Below are 16,488 nucleotides of genomic sequence, written 5' to 3'. Positions count from 1 at the left end.
GACACCAAGGAAACAAGGCCCTCTAAATCAACATCATCAAGCTCATATGAACTCACAGAGACTGAAGCAGCAAGCACAGAACCTGCATGGACTTGTACCAGGTCCTCTGTATATGTGTTATGGCGTTTGGTTTAGTGTTTTTATGGAATTCCTTAGTGCCTCTGATTCTTGTGCCTTCTCTTGGGCTCTTTTCCTTCTGTTGGTATGTCTTGTCCAACTTTATATAGAGAAAAATATTAATGATAATCTCATAGACAGTCTTTGGAGTCTTGTGGAAAATGAGTTAGCATTCTCTGAAACAAAAATCGAAAACCAAAACTCATGGAGCCTAGTTTGTGTTGGTCAACTACTTCTGGGCAAGAGGTCTGCTCTCAGGTTTTGTTTATATACCAAATGTCAGTCATTGAAAAAAAACTAACTTCCCTTCTCCCAGAAACTATCCATTGCTAATAGTTCATTGATTAGAGATAATATCTCATGCCCACTTCCTCTCCCCAAAATGGGGATTTTGTCTGGCTTGGATTTGTACATGCTCTCAGAGTTTCTGTAAGTTCATAGGTACATCTTCCCTATTGTATCTGGTATATATTGCTTTCTTGAAGTTATCCTCTGACTCTAACAATCTTTTCACCGCTTCTCCTGAATGAAATTGGGTCAGAGGAGAGGTGGAGGGGAATCTGGGAGGAATTGGAGGAGAGGAAGGAATATGATAAAAATAGATGCATGGAAGAGTCCTGCCCCAAGCATGGCAAATAAACACGGAGTGTGAATGCTTTCTCCGTTCTCAAAGTCCCTGCCAAGTTGACATCAAGAATAATCAGCATTTAGAGACTAATTACACATCTGGATGAATCTGTTTCAGTCTACTGGATTGGACATAATCATATTAAAATATAATGAATAAAAAAAAGAAATTCTCAGAATAAAAATTTATTTAAAAATATGATAGTGATCACTAGTAAAGTATTCAAATACACAAGACAGTGCACTTTATCTAAGAGGTTAGCGTATAAAAAAGACTTAGATAATTCTAAGTAAAGAATGTGTGGTTACTTTAAAAGTTAGTAAATAAAAGTACACTATACAAATGAAAGAAGACATAAAAATCCTACTTAAGCTTTCTGACAACATCACATCTGAACATGTATGGTCTGTTTTAAGAGGTACATCTTAATTTGATAGTAAGTAGAACTTTATCAACATTTATAGAACTAACAGTGGAATAGTTCTTTCTTTGTAAGGCAGTGAGTTTCTCAGTACTGCTATAATTCAAGCAGTAGATAGAAATTTACATAAAAGACAGTGTATAGAAAACTAATCTTCAATATGAGACGATAGTAAAATAATTAAAAGAGAAGCCTTGGAGCATCCCAATTTGTGTGTTGTTTTTGTCATACTGGTTACCAGAAAAAGCCTATAGGTATTCAATAAGATAATGACCCATTTATCCCCAAAGTGATCTGACAGAAATTTGACTAGCTGGATTGCCATACCAGCTGCCCAGCAATATTTTTCACAGCAAATATCTACTTTATATGTAGATATATCTTTCTTTGTGTCATCACAATGTAGCGAACATTGGGAACCACACTGAAAAATACAGTCTGAGTTGCTTTTCTTTACATTATCATTGGTTATTGCCTAAACTAAGGTCAAAGTTCTCACTAATAATTAGTCCAAATCTCTTTCTAAATGACCACACCTATAATTGAGAGTAAAACATGATTATATTTATAATTCTACATCTGAGAAAAAATCATGTAATACTTGGCTTTTTGAGTATGGCTTATTTCATTTAAGAAAATCTTGTTTCATCCATTTTCTTGTAAATATAAATTTGTTCTTCTTTACAACTGAATAAAATTCCACTGGGCATATATGCCACACTTTTTATCCATTAATCTGCTGATGGGAATCTAGGCTGATTCCATGATTTGACTGTTGTCAATAAACATTGCTGTGCAGGCATCACTATGGCACATTGATTAAAATTATTTGGGCTATATTCTTAAGAGTGGTATAGCTAGATCATATGATAGGTTTATGGGTTTTTATGGGGGGGGTTGTTTGTTTTTGTATTTTTGAGCAAGTACAGTAATAGAATAGCGCTTAGCTTCAGAAAAATTTCTCTGTAAAATAAGAGGTACAGCAGAAAATTCCATTTGTTTTGATTTATATTTTAACCATGTCTTATAACCTTAAAATAGCTTATGGGTTAGGCAAAGCAGGTAGGCATTATTTTTCTCATTTACAATTTATGTCTAGGTTGTTGTGTTGGGTTGTTTTATGTCAGTTTAACACAAGTAGAGTCATTTTGGCAGAGGTAATCTCAATTGAAAAAATTCCCCCTGCAGAATTGGCTTCTGGGCAAGCCTGTAGTACATCTTTTATTGATATGGGAGGACCTAGCTCACTGTGGGTGGTGTCACCTGTAGGATAGTGGTACTGGATGCCATAAGAAAGAAGACTGAGCCAGCCATGGACAGCAAGCCAGTAAATAGCTCTCCTACATGGCTTCTGCTCTAGTTTCTACCTTCAGCTTCCTTTCTCGAGTTCCTGCCCCAACTTCCCTGGATCATGGACACTAAATTATAATATGAAATAACTCCCCCGACAAGTTTACTCTTGGTCATGGTGTTTTATCATAGCAATAGAAACCCAAACTTAGACAGAAATTGGTACCAGGTCTCAGGGTATTAATGGGACAGGCTTGACTATGTTTTGGGAAGGACTTTTAAACTTTGGGCTAGAAAAGCTATTGAGTGGTCAGAGCTCAGTGGACTGTTCTGTGGGAGTTTAAAAGACCTAATAATATTAAGAGTGTTGCAGATAATGGAGGCTTGACTTACGAAGTTTCAGAGTAAAGTTTGAGAGGCTCTTTAAAAACCATCAATATTTTGAAGTAAGGATGACTAAAGTGAAACCTCTGTTTCACTGGGACAATTGATACTGGCCAGCTGGGGCTGCAGAATCACTGAGGTCAAATCTTCTGGGAAGTGTTTCCTCAGGATCAGCACACAGAGGCTGTGGTCTAGAAGGCTCCAAAGCTGTAACTTGAGCTGGCAGCCAAACTTAGTAGTTTTTGAGTCTCCAAAATGGCATGAATGGGTCACAGAAAGAAGCTGGAGCTTGGTAATGTATGACAGGGTTACAGTCCCCAAAGAGAGGCCATCAATGAAGAGATAACTTTAGTTGTACTAGAAGGCCCAGAATTGAAGGGGTCTTAGAGAGAAATTGAAGCTTGGTAGCATGTGGCAGGGTTAGAGTCCCTGAAGAGAGTTTAAGAGAGGCTATTTGTGAAAATGTAGCCCAGTTGCAGCAAAGATATCAGCATTTTGGAGATGCAAGTACCATAGGATGAACTGCCAAGGATAGTAGCAGCTGTGGTGTGGAGCAGGCCTGAGCGCAAGAGGCAATCTGTGTATGCTGTGGCAAATCCTTTGGACCTAGATTAGAAGTCCTGAAGTCTGACACTGAGCTTTACACTGTTGGACGCTTTGCTTTGACTGCTAGTGTGCCCTTGTTATTCCCTCTTGGAGTAAGAAAGTATTTAATTTGTATTTTTTCTTTTAATTTTACAGGGGCCCACAGCTAAGGGATTGTGAACTTTTAAAGAGACTTTGGAAATTTAAAGACTGGATATTTTAGAGACTTTGGATATTTAAAGAGGCTGAACTTTTAAAGTGTTTGAGTGCTTAAAGACTGTGGGACTTTCAAAGGTTGGAATATGTTTTATATTGAGATAACTGAAATTAATATGACATCCTGGAGAAAATATGAAAAGAAAGGTTATGGCTTAACAGTGATATGTTTGTGTGTTGAGTTGACAAGGGGTCAATTGTGGTGGCTGGTTTTATGTCAATTTGATACAAATGAGTGAATTTGGCAAAGAGAATAACAAATAAGGAAATGACCCACCAAATTGGCCTCTGGAAAAGCCTGACTACTGTGGTCCATCTCACTGTGGTCAGTGTCAACTCTGGGATGATGGTCTTGGGTGCTATAAGAAAGCAGGCTGTACAAGTCATTGAGAGCAAGTCAGTAAACATCATTAGTTTAAGTTCTTTATTGTATCACATTCTGCCTCCAGATTCCTGCCTTGAGTTCTTGCCTTGACTTCCCTGGATGATGGACTACAAGCTGTAAGATAAAAATAAAACCTTTCTTCTCCCAACTGTTTTTGGTCATGGTGTTTTACTAGAGCAATAAAACCTTAACTAAGATAGTTGGCAATGACATTTGGCCATATTAACACAAAATAAACCCAAGAGTAGAACGCTTCTAGAAGTCTGTCCATAATCTTTCATTGTCCTTAGCTATGAGCTCATGACTACGTCTTCCTTTTATGTAGAACACTTGATGCTGTGTGCAGTTTTACCTCTATCTATTGATTCAAATTAATCCCTTACAACTCCCATTCTTAACCCTTAGAAAGTGTTGAGATAATTTGTTTGGGTATATTTTATTTTAGAGTTTGTGAGGGTCTTAGAAATATAAAGCCAGATTAAACAGGAGCATTTACAGGTTAGGAAATGGGAAACAGTTTGGAAATACTTACCAATTTTTTTGAGTGTTTTTCACCTCATGATTTAAACAATCATCTTTTATCCTGATAATGTTTTGGTTTTGTTTGTTTGTTTGTTTTGTTAATTACTCTCTCCCTTAGCCATTCTGATCTGTAAGGCAAGGAGCCAATTTTCCTATACAGGAAGGTTATTGTTTTTCCCAGTGTCTGGTGTGTGTGTGGGGGGGCATGTAGAGATACTTTAAGAGTTGGTGATTGTGCTTAGTGAGGAAGCAGGAAGGGCTTGCCAAGGGCTGGGACAAAATTGTTCTCTAGTTTCTTAGGCTGTCATTTCAAACCCTAACAATTTCCAACAATTTTAGACATTTCAAGAGCAGACATTAAGGATATAAAATGTCCTGTTTATTTATCTACCTACCTATGTACTGTCTATGGTGTGATTAGGAGCTAGTCTGAAACTATAAGAGCTCAAAAACAGTTGTTTTGTTTTTACTTTAAGGAGCTCATATAATGAGAAAAACATATGTCAATTAGCATGATATGCTTTTATACCACTACATGTTATAACATATTTGTCAACTAAATATGAAGTATACTTAAAAAGCTAATGATACTGCTTTGGTGAAATTCTTCCTGGTATTCTCTATAGGGGACATTGCAGTGGGAAAGATTTCTGGCCAAAGTTTATTAGAAATGCTGCCAAAGTGTGAAATCAGGCAAATTTTCTTTGGTGCCCTTCCAACTTCCCTGACCACTGGCTCTAAAATCTTCACTGTCTTCAGACTGTCTCAGGTTTTACAACTGTCCCTATAGCACCTCATACCTATCCGCCTAACACAGCTGTTCCTGGTTGTAGTTTTTGTATTTAATCTTGTCTGTGGTAACGTTTATCTCTATTCTTTTTTTTTCAGGAGGCACGAGATTTGGAAAGGCTAGTTGTCTGGCTTTGAGTACTGATGCAGAATTATTTCATTTGTTTACCTGATCATGATTTAACTTTGGTAAGTGGAATCTATCAAGAAAATTGTTCATTTCATTTAGATTTTCAAATTTTGTGGCATATAGGTTTTTAAAGTAAGAACTAATGATTATTTGAATTTCTTCAGTGTCTGTTGTTATGTCTCCTTTTTCATTTCTGATTTTGTTAATTTGGATAGTGTCTCTCTGCCTTTTAGTTAGTTTGGCTAAGGGTTTGCTATCATGTTTATTTTCTCTACGAACCAGCTCCTGGATTTGTTGATTCTTTGAATTGTTCTCTTTGTTTCTAATTTATTGACTTCAATCATAAGTTTGATTATTTCCAGCCATCTACTCTTGGGTGTTTTTGCTTCTTTTTTTCCCCCTAGAGTTTCTACATGTGTCGTTAGGCTGCCTGTATAAGGTGTTTCCAATCTCATTATGAAAGCATTTAGTGCTGTGAACTTTCCTCTTAGCACTGCTTTCAATGTGTCCCATAAATTTGGGTATGTTGTACCTTCATTTTCATTGAATTTTAGAAAGTCCCTAATTTTTTTCTTTATTTCTTCCCTGACCCAGTTGTCATTGAGTAGAGAATTGTTCAGTTCCCATGTGTGTGTAGTCTCTCTGTTGTTTCTGTTGTTGTTGAAGTCCAGCTTTAATCCATGGTGGTCTGATAGGATACAAGTGTTATTTCTTTTTTTTTTTTTCTTATATAGGAAAAAATTTAATAGGGACTGGCTTACAGTTTCAGATGTTTAGTCAATTTTATCATCATGGCAGGAGAGTTCAGGCAGGGATGGTGCTGGAGAAGGAGCTAAAGAGTTCTATATCTTGATCTGAAGGCAGCTGGAGACTGCCACACTGGGAGTAGCCTGAGCATATAAAAGACCTCAAAGCTTATCCTCACAATGACACACTTCCTCCAAAATCTTATAATGCCATTCCCTGTGGGCCAATCATTCACCCCCATGGGAACCATTCCTATTCAAACCACATGCTTTTTACTGCCAGATCCATCTCCTTGGCTCTTGTATTTTTAAACTTTTTCCCTGTAAAATGGTACTTCTTAGACAATTGCTTAGGTTTTTTCCTTTTCTTTGTCAAGTTTCCCACAGAATGTATTTTATATATTAAGAGTAATTCACAATTCATGTGTTTAGAAAAAGAACAAAAACATGTTATCACATTTATTGAAGACTATCATTTATTGTTTATAAAAATTGTCCCAACATACAGAAAAATCCTAATTACAGTAACTAAAAACCCCCACCCTTCTGTGTCCACAATATCTACTCTAGATTGGTTTAATCTTGAAGTGTAATCCAATAAGACTGAAGACTAAACACTTCAGGTCCTGGAAAAGATAATACAACATTCACAAGCCTTCTGGATCCTTGGATTGGTTGACATCAACAAAGGAACCAATTTTTGGTGTAAAAGAAATATGTTCATCTCCAATGATGATTTCCAGCACCTGCTGGCCTACTCAGTCAGGAGGTGGCCACAGATCATCATCTTCTTTGGTAATATCACTGTCATCAATAATTCTCTTTAACTCTTCCATCACACTTTTATGTACATAAGCCTCTTTCCTAATCATGACATCATTTTTGTAATTGCTGTTGTTGGCATATCACAATTTTCCGTCAGGTCAGAATTTAAACTCCAGGAACTGATGACCAAACTTGCCTTTGTGATCCACATAGTAACACAGATAAAAGTCACTCTCCATGCTCACAAAGACTGAACTTTTGAAACAGATCACACTGCCATTGTCAGCACCCTACACTGTAGTGTACAAGGTATTATTTCAATCCTCTTATATCTATTGAGGTTTGCTTTGTGACCAAGTATATGATCAATTTTGGAGAAGGTTCCATGAAGTGTTGAGAAGGTATAATCTTTTCTCTTTGAGTGAAATTTTCTTTAGATATTTGTTAGGTCCATTTGATTCATAACATGTTAGTGTCATTATTTCTTGCTTTGGCTTCTGTTTCATTGACCTGTCCTTTGGTGAGAGGAAGGTATTGAAGTCTCCCACTATTAATGTGTGGGTATTGATGTGAGGTTTATGCTTTATAAATGTCTCTTTTACAAATGTGGGTGCCCTTATATTTGGGGCACATATGTTCAGAATTGTAATGTAATCTTGGTTGCATTTTCCTTTGATGAGTATGAAGTATCCTTTCTCATCTCTTTTAATTTTGGTTGCAAGTCTATTTTATTAGCTATTATAATGGCTACACCAGCTTGCTTCTTGTGTCCATTTGCTTGGAAGACCTTTTGCTAGCTTTTTACTCTGAGGTAATGACTATTTCTGTGACTGAGATGTGCTTCTTGAATTCAGCAGAATGAGTGTGGTTTTTAAATCCATTTCTTTTAATCCGTGTCTTTTTATTAGAGACTGAGACCATTGATATTGAGAGAGATTAATGACCAGTGACTGTTAAGTCCTTTTATTTTGACGTTGGTTGTGGTAGTGTGTTTGTTTGTTCATCTGGTTTTTGTTTTGTTAAAGTGGAGTTATCTATTTCCTGTGTTTTCTTGGGTGTAGTTAGCCTCTTTGGGTTGAAGTTTTCCTTCTACTATCTTCAATGAAGCTGGATTTGTGGATAGGTACTGTTTATATTTTTTTTGTCATGGAATATCTTGTTTTTTCCATCTATGGTTATTGAAAGTTTTCCTGGGTATAGTAGTCTGGCCTGGCATCTATGGTCTCTTAGGGTTTGCAGGACCTCTGCCCAGGCCCTTCTGGCTTTTATGGTCTCTGTGGAGAAGTCAGGTGTGATTCTTATAGGTTTGCCATTGTATGTTACTTGGCCTTTTTCACTTGCCACTTTTAATCTTTTTTTCTTTGTTCTGTACATTTTTTTGTTTTGATTATTATGTGGTGGGAGGACTTTCTTTTCGGGTCTACTCTATTTGGTGTTCTGTAGGCCTCTTGTATGTTTATATGCATCTCCTTCTTTAAATTGGGGAAAATTTCTTCTATGATTTTGCTGAAAATATTTTTTTGGGCATCTTTTCTCTCCTCAATTCTTATTATTCTTATGTTTCATCTTTTCATGATGTCTTTGATTTTTTGGAAATTTTGTGTCAGGAATTTTTTAGATTTAACATTTATTTTTAGTGGTGGCATCAAATTCTTCCTTTGTATCTTCTACACCTGAGATTTCTTCTTCTATCTCTTGTATTCTCTTGATGATGTTTACCTCTGCAGTTCCTGTTTACTTATCTAAGTTCTCTCTTTCCAAGCTTTCCTCAATTTATGCCTCACCCAGGCCACTCCATCTCTGGTGCTCTGTAGTTCCTAGCCCGGTCCCTCAGCTCAGTCCTGCCAATCAGACATAGTGCATGATCAGCACCACCATCCAATGTTCTCCTTTTTCTTATAAACATTATTTAACATTTCTTGCAAGATTAAATCTACTAGTGACACAATCCCTCAGTTCTCATTTGCCTGAGAAAATATCTCTCTCTCTCTCTCTCTCATATCAACCTCATATCAATTTCTGTATGGGTATTTTTTCTCTTGTCTTTTAAAATATTTTATTTTGCTCTAATTTTGCTTGTGTGGCATATGATGAAAAGTATTTTATAGTTATTATTTTTATTCTAAATTTAAGTGATCTATTATGTCAACCTTGGGTACTTGAAAGGCAACAACAACAACAACAACAAAACTTCTACTAACACCAGAATAGTCATAATCTAAAGAAAAACATTGTTGCTAGGGACTCAACTATGGATGGACCTTGATTAGGAAGTAAGTCCAAATGCTTATAGAAGAGAATAAAACAAAAAATGAAAATAGAAAACTGGCATGTTAAAAAGTGGAAGAATTATAGTCCAAGGTACACTGCAGTAGCCTCAACTAGTTCTATAGTAAATTAAGCCCCAGATTTCTGAGTATACACACAAAACAGTTAACTATTATATATATGTGTGTGTGTATATATATGTGTGTGTGTATATATATATGTGTGTGTGTATATATATATAGCATCTATATCAGGTTGGTCTTGAACTTTTTATGATGCCTAATATGACCTCAAACTCTTGATCCAACTCCTGTTCTGCATCTACCCTTCAAGTGCTAAAACAAGATTTCAGGCATGTGTAATCACACTTATGTGATATACTTTCAGGGCTGGAGAAATGGTTAAGACCATTTGGTGATCTTCCAGGAGATGCCAGTTAAATTTTCTGCATCTACATGATGGCTTAAAACCATCTAAAACTCCAGTTTCAAGAAATCTGACACTGCTTCTGGCCTCCACGGGTATCAGCCAAACATGTAGTAGACAGACACACATGCAAGCAAAACATGCATACACATAAAGAAGAATGAACTAAGTCATTTGTGACAAAATAATATGTTTTCTTCTATTTGTGGTACTTGGTTTACATATACACAAACGCACACATATACACACATCACACACACACATATGTTAAGTATAAATAGAAGTAAATAAATTTTAGGGGAAAAGGGGAATAATAAGAGGAGGAGGATTGATAAAGGGAGGGTAAATATGAAATAGAATGGGAAAATACACTCAATATACAATGATACTCATCAAAAGAATGGCAATAAGCCAGGCAGTGGTAGCACACACATTTAAACCCAGAACTCATGGAGGCAGAGGCAGGTGGATCACTGTGAGTTTGAGGCCAGCCTGGTCTACAAAGCAAGTCCAGGACAGCCAAGGCTACACAGAGAAACCCTGTCTCAAAAAATGGCAATAAAGTAAAAAAAAAATTCGTGAGCATATATAAATAATTAATAATTTCAGGAAGAATGCTCAGTGGTCAATACATAGTAATCAGTAAATATTAAGAGAAAATTAACCTCATTGGTTTACAAGTAATACATTACAATGAGATATTGCCTCATATTTACCAGGTTGGCAAAATTTAGTCTGCTAATTCCAGGTGTTGGTAAGAATGAGGAGAAATAGGGACTTTGATTTGGTGGAGGATATTCATTGCCAAGTATTTGTCTAGATAAAACTTGAAGTATACATAACTGTTCCCTTTCAGAGAAATTGATAAATGAGCCATGGTTGGTTTATTTAATAGAATACTCAGAAGAATTAAGTGAATGGATTAGATCAATGAGCACCAATATAGGAAAACCTTAAAATATGATGTTGCATGAAAACTTTCAAAAGCTATGTAAAATTTGAAAGCATCATCTCAGAAGTTTAAACATGAAAATAATAGAATACATATGTACACACATTCAGTGAAAGTATAAAACAAATTATATATGCTTTTCTTTTTTAGATATTATAATACATATTTATTTGATGGATATTGTTACACAAAAATTGGAAATAAAATAGTACATTAAACTAACTCAAGTATTTATTTTACTGTTTAATTTATACATACTCTACAAAATCTTTAATTTATTTATATATAAAAAAGAACTGACAAATGAAAGAGGTTACCTTGAAGTAGCCCTTCCATTTCATTTCATTTCTTTTCTTTATTCATCATTTTTGAGTTAATTCAGAGTTAATTTTGGTTAATTCAGAGAAGCCTCAGGAATCAAAATGTATAAAGTGCAGTTTTCTCAGATTTCTTTATTTCATCCTTCCTTCCTTTCTTTCATTTTTTTCTTACATTTCTAATCACACACATACCTTCTCTCTTCAAAGAGAACTGATTAGTGAAATGTGTCAGGCAGCCACTGGTTAATTGCTCATGATCCAGCATAAAACATTCCTTCCATACACATGAAAACAATTCAGATTAAACTCAGTAGATCACAAAACAACAATGTAAAACTGGAAGAAAATCTATTAGGAAGTGTTCAGCAGTAGGAGGAAAAAGCTATATGGAGTGCATGTAATCAAAACATTATAAGCATTTATGAAATCATGTAGGAATAAACTTTAAAAAGAAATACATCAATCCTTTGTTGCCAGTAGTTGCATTTGGAAGAATTTAAAATAACATTTGTCTTGTAATCACTTTAACTCTTCTGAACTACTATATCATGGGCTCAATGGAACAGGTATTCATGGACCTTTTTATAAGTGTCACGGATTTGGATCAGCGTAATATTTACACATTTATAACTTCTATGTTAAACTTCAAACTAATTTCTCACTGATGTAAATTCAATGACCACAAGGCTATCAAGGTTTTGAAGGAAGAAGAGAACATTGAATGAAGGAAAGGATTCTTAAAAGAGAAAGTCCTCCTGGTGTTACTGCCAAGGTCACAGGCTTGTGAAACCATACTTGATTTTGAGGAGGGATATAGCTTGATTGATGAAAGTGAGCCTATCTGGCAAGATAGACCTTCTAATTCCACCTTAAGCAAACAAAAATAAAAATGTTCTTCCTTTGCTTAAAGGCATACTCACTCTATGAGGGTGTTTATAGTCATGAGCCACTTGACATTGTTTAGAATCTCTCTAATTCTACTCTCCTTTTGTTTGGCTATGTCTCATTCCCTATTATTCTTTCTTCATACTCACTTTTACTTAGAGAAATATTCATTCTGTCTGGCTGTGTTTTATAGAACCCAAATGAGGAGCTCATTGTTTTTCAAATCTAAGCTATTATTTCAATGTGCTACTCAATATAAATTTCTTTCTAATATAAAGTTCTACCTCTAAATGTAATATGTTATGTATCTATTAATTTTTAAATCTTTTTATTTAAGTAACTTATTCAGATTATATCTCAATTGTTATCCCCTCACTTGTATCTTTCTGTTCCCCCTCCTTCCCTCTTTTATCCTACTCCCCTCCCCTAGGTCTGTGACAGAAGAGGACCTCCTCACCCACTAGAAGATCATAGACTATCAGGCTTCTTTCTGGTGGCCTACTTACTCTTCCTCTGAGTGTCACCAGATCTCCCCACCAAGGGGAAGTGTTCAAATATGCGGCATCAGAGTTCATATCCGAGTCAGTCCCTGCTCTGTACACAACTGTGGAGAATATGGTATTGGCTAGATCTGGATAGGGGTTCTAGGTTTTCTGCATGCATTGTCCTTGGTTGGTACCATAGTTTGAGCTCACCTGCCTGGGTCCAGATCTGCCAGCCTTAATGATCTTCTTGCAGGAATCTAGGACCCTCTGGATCCTTCTATTTCCCCATTCTCCCTTACCTCTCACATCTAGAGTCCCAATAGGAAGTCCCAGTATCTATTCCAATCTCTGGCTAAGTGAAGACTTTCAGGGGACATCTCTTTTGGGCTAGTGTCCAATTATAAGTAAATATATGCCATGTGTATCTTTATGATTCTTTTCTGATCAATATAATTTGAATGTGACTACCTGGTCATGCATGACTTTCTTAGAGACTAGAAAGCTAACAGTCTCTTACTTTGCCTCAGGTTTCAAAACTTGCTACTCAAATTTGAATTCTGAATTCCTTCACAAAAGTCTGTAATCTATTTCCTAAAGAGAATATTTATCACTAGAATTTATTTCAGGGACTAAGAAAATTAATATCAAATATGGAGTACTAGTCTCCTTGTTCTTGAACTACTAAGTCATTCCCTATAAAGCCTCTGGTTGTCCCTGTGGCCTTCAGTCTGGAGTAGTCAAGTCTCTGCCCCTAATCACAAGAAATGGAAGAAATACATTCCAAGTATTTGGCAATAACAGGGCATGGGAATTCTTCACCATCTTTTATATTTTGGCAAAGCTGAAACTGGTGCTCATGCTTGCATTCATTCTATAATGATATCAAGATTGAAAACAGTTTCTTTTGTTGCAGGTGCTAATACAAGCCATACCACTTAGGCTATAACATAATCCAACCAGTCCCCGCTCACTTTTTCTCTCTCATTTTTAAAAAATTTTTTTATTAATTTATTCTTGTTACATCTCAATGGTTATCCCATCCCTTGTATCCTCCCATTCTTCCCTCCCTCCCATTTTCCCCTTATTCCCCTCCCCTATGACTGTGACTGAGGGGGATTTCCTCCCCCTGTATATGCTCATAGGGTATCAGGTCTCTTCTTGGCAACCTGCTATCCTTCCTCTGAGTGCCACCAGGTCTCCCCCTCCAGGGGACATGGTCAAATATGGGGCACCAGAGTAAGTGTGAAAGTCATATCCTACTCTCCACTCAACTGTGGAGACTGTTCTGACCATTGGCTAGATCTGGGTAGGGGTTTAAAGTTTACCACCTGTATTGTCCTAGGCTGGTGCCTTAGTTTGAGTGGGACCCCTGGGCCCAAATCTGCCTATCATAATGTTCTACTTGTAGGTTTCTAGGACCCTCTGGATCCTTCTACTTTGCCATTCTCCCATGCTTCTCTCATCGAGGGTCCCAATAGGATGTCCTCCCCTCTGTCCCAGTTTCCTGGTAAGGGAAGGCTTTCATGGGACATGCCCCTTGGGCTAGTATGCAGATATAAGTGAGTATATACCATTTGATTCTTTCTGCTTCTAGGTTAACTCATGCATTATGATCATTTCTAGGTCAATCCATTTATCCACAAATTTCAGGAAGTCCTTGTTTGTAATAGCTGAGTAGTATTCCATAGTGTAAATGTACCACAGTTTCTTAGTCCATTCTTCTACTGAGGGACACTTAGGCTGTTTCCATGTTCTGGCTATTATGAATAAGGCTGCTATGAACATGGTTGAGCATATGTCCCTGTTGTGTGGTAGGGCATTTTCTGGGTATATTCCAAGGAGTGGAATAGCTGGGTCTTGAGGAAGCCCAATTCCCATTTTTCTGAGATAGCACCAGATAGATTTCCAAAGTGGCTGTACTAGTTTGCATTCCCACCAGCAATGAAGGAATGTTCCTCTCTCCCCACATCCTCGGCAGCACGTGGTGTCACTTGAGTTTTTGATCTTAGCCATTCTGATGAGTGTAAGATGGAATCTCAGAGTTGTTTTGATTTGCATTTCCCTGATGACTAAGGAGGTTGAGCATTTCTTTAAGTGTTTCTCAGCCATTTGATATTCCTTGGTTGAGAATTCTCTGTTTAGTTCCAAGCCCCATTTCTCAATTAGGTTATTTGGTTTGGTGGTGTTTAATTTCTTGAGTTCTTTATATATTTTGGATATTAGACCTTTGTCAGATGTAGGGTTGGTGAAGATCTTTTCCCAGTCTATAGGCTGTTGCTTTGTTCTCTTGACAGTGTCTCCTGCCTTACAGAAGCTTCTCAGCCTCATGAGGTCCCATTTATTAATTGTTGACATTAAGGCCTGGGCCGTTGGTGTTCTGTTCAGGAAGTTCTCTCCTGTGCCAATATGTTCCAGGCTCTTCCCCATTTTTTCTTCTAACTGACTTAGTATCTCTGGTTTTATGTTGAGGTCTTTAATCCACTTGGATTTGAGGTTTGTGCAAGGTGACAAATATGGGTCCAGTTGCATTTTTTTTTTACACATAGACCTCCAGTTAGACCAGCACCATTGTTGAAGATGCTATGCTTTTCCCATTGAATGGATTTGGCTTCTTTGTCAAAAATCAAGTGACCATATGTATGTGGATTCATATCTGGGTCTTTGATTTGATTCCACTGATCAACCAGCCTGTTGCTGTGTCAGTACCATGCTGTTTTAATTACTATTGCTTTATAGTACAGTTTGAGATCAAGTATGGAGATTCCTCTGGAGCACCTTTTATTGTACAAGATTGTTTTAGCTATTCTGGGTTTTTTGTTTTTCTATATGAAGTTCAGAATTGAACTTTCAATGTCTTTAAAAAATTGTGTAGGTATTTTGACAGGGATTGCATTGAATCTGTAGATTGCTTTTGGTAGGATGGCCATTTTTACTATGTTAATTCTCCCGATCCATGAGCAAGGAAGATCATTCCATCTTCTCAGGTCATCTTCAATCTCTTTCTTCGGAGTTTTGAAATTTTTTTTCAAACAAGTCCTTCACTTGCTTAGTTAGAGTAACTCCTAGATATTTTATATAACTTGTGGCTAATAGGAAGGCTACAGACTTTTTTGAGTTAATTTTGTATCCAGCTAATTTGCTGAAGGTGTTTATCAGCTGTAGGAGTTCTCTGGTGGAATTTTGAGGGTCACTTATGTACACTATCATATCATCTGCAAACAGGGATAATTTGACTTCCTCCTTTCCCATTTGGATACCCTTGATCTCCTTTTGTTGTCTTATTGTTCTGGCTAGAACTTCGAGTACTATATTGAAGAGATATGGAGAGAGTGGGCAGCCTTGCCTTGTTCCCGATTTTAGAGGAATTTCCTTGAGTATCTCACCATTTACTTTGATTTTGGCTATTGGCTTGCTGTATATAACCTTTATTATGTTGAGGAAAGTGCTTTGTATCCCTGATCTCTCTAAAACTTTAAATATGAATGGGTGTTGGATTTTATCAAATGGTTTCTCTGCATCTAAAGAGATGATCATGTGGTTTTTTATTTTCAGTTTGTTTATATGGTGGATTACATTGATGGATTTCCGTATATTAAACCATCCCTGCATGCCTGGAATGAAGCCTACTTGGTCATGATGAATGATATCTTTGATGTGCTCCTGTATTCGTTTTGCAAGTATTTTATTTAGTATTTTTGCATCTATGTTCATAAGAGAAATTGGTCTGAAATTCTCTTTCTTTGTTGAGTCTTTGTGAGGTTTAGGTATCAATGAGACTATGGCCTCATAGAATGAATTTGGTAATTTTCCATCCATTTCTATCTTTTGGAGTAGCTTGAAGAGTATCGGTATTAGCTCGCCCTTGAAGGTCTGGTAGAATTCTGCACTGAAACCATCTGGCCCTGGGCTTTTTTTGGTTGGGAGACCATCGATGATTGCTTCTATTTCTGTAGGGGAAATGGGACTATTTAGCTTGTTTATCTGTTCTTCACTCAACTTTGGCAAGTGAAATTGATCAAGAAAATCGTCCATTCCCCTTAGATTTTCAAATTTTGTGGCGTATATTCCTTCAAAGTAGGATCTTATGATTCTTTGTATTTCTTCAGTGTCTGTTGTTATGTCTCCCTTTTCATTTCTGATTTTGTTGATTTCAATACTGTCTCTCTGCCTTTTA

The 16,488-nt window shown here is 36.7% G+C and overlaps 1 protein-coding gene and 1 pseudogene across 2 annotated transcripts in view; both read right to left on the bottom strand.

Annotated features, from left to right (window-relative positions):
* Spry3 (sprouty RTK signaling antagonist 3) overlaps window positions 1–16,488 on the bottom strand; it is a 103,405-nt gene that overhangs the window by 56,966 nt on the left and 29,951 nt on the right. The window lies entirely within an intron of this gene.
* On the bottom strand, window positions 6,780–7,159 carry LOC127185145 (protein mago nashi homolog; annotated as a pseudogene).

Source organism: Acomys russatus, chromosome X (assembly GCF_903995435.1).
Source record: "Acomys russatus chromosome X, mAcoRus1.1, whole genome shotgun sequence".
Classification (NCBI taxonomy): Eukaryota; Metazoa; Chordata; class Mammalia; order Rodentia; family Muridae; genus Acomys; species Acomys russatus.
Note: the sequence above shows the minus strand (reverse complement) of the source record. Positions and strands in the feature narration are given on the sequence as shown.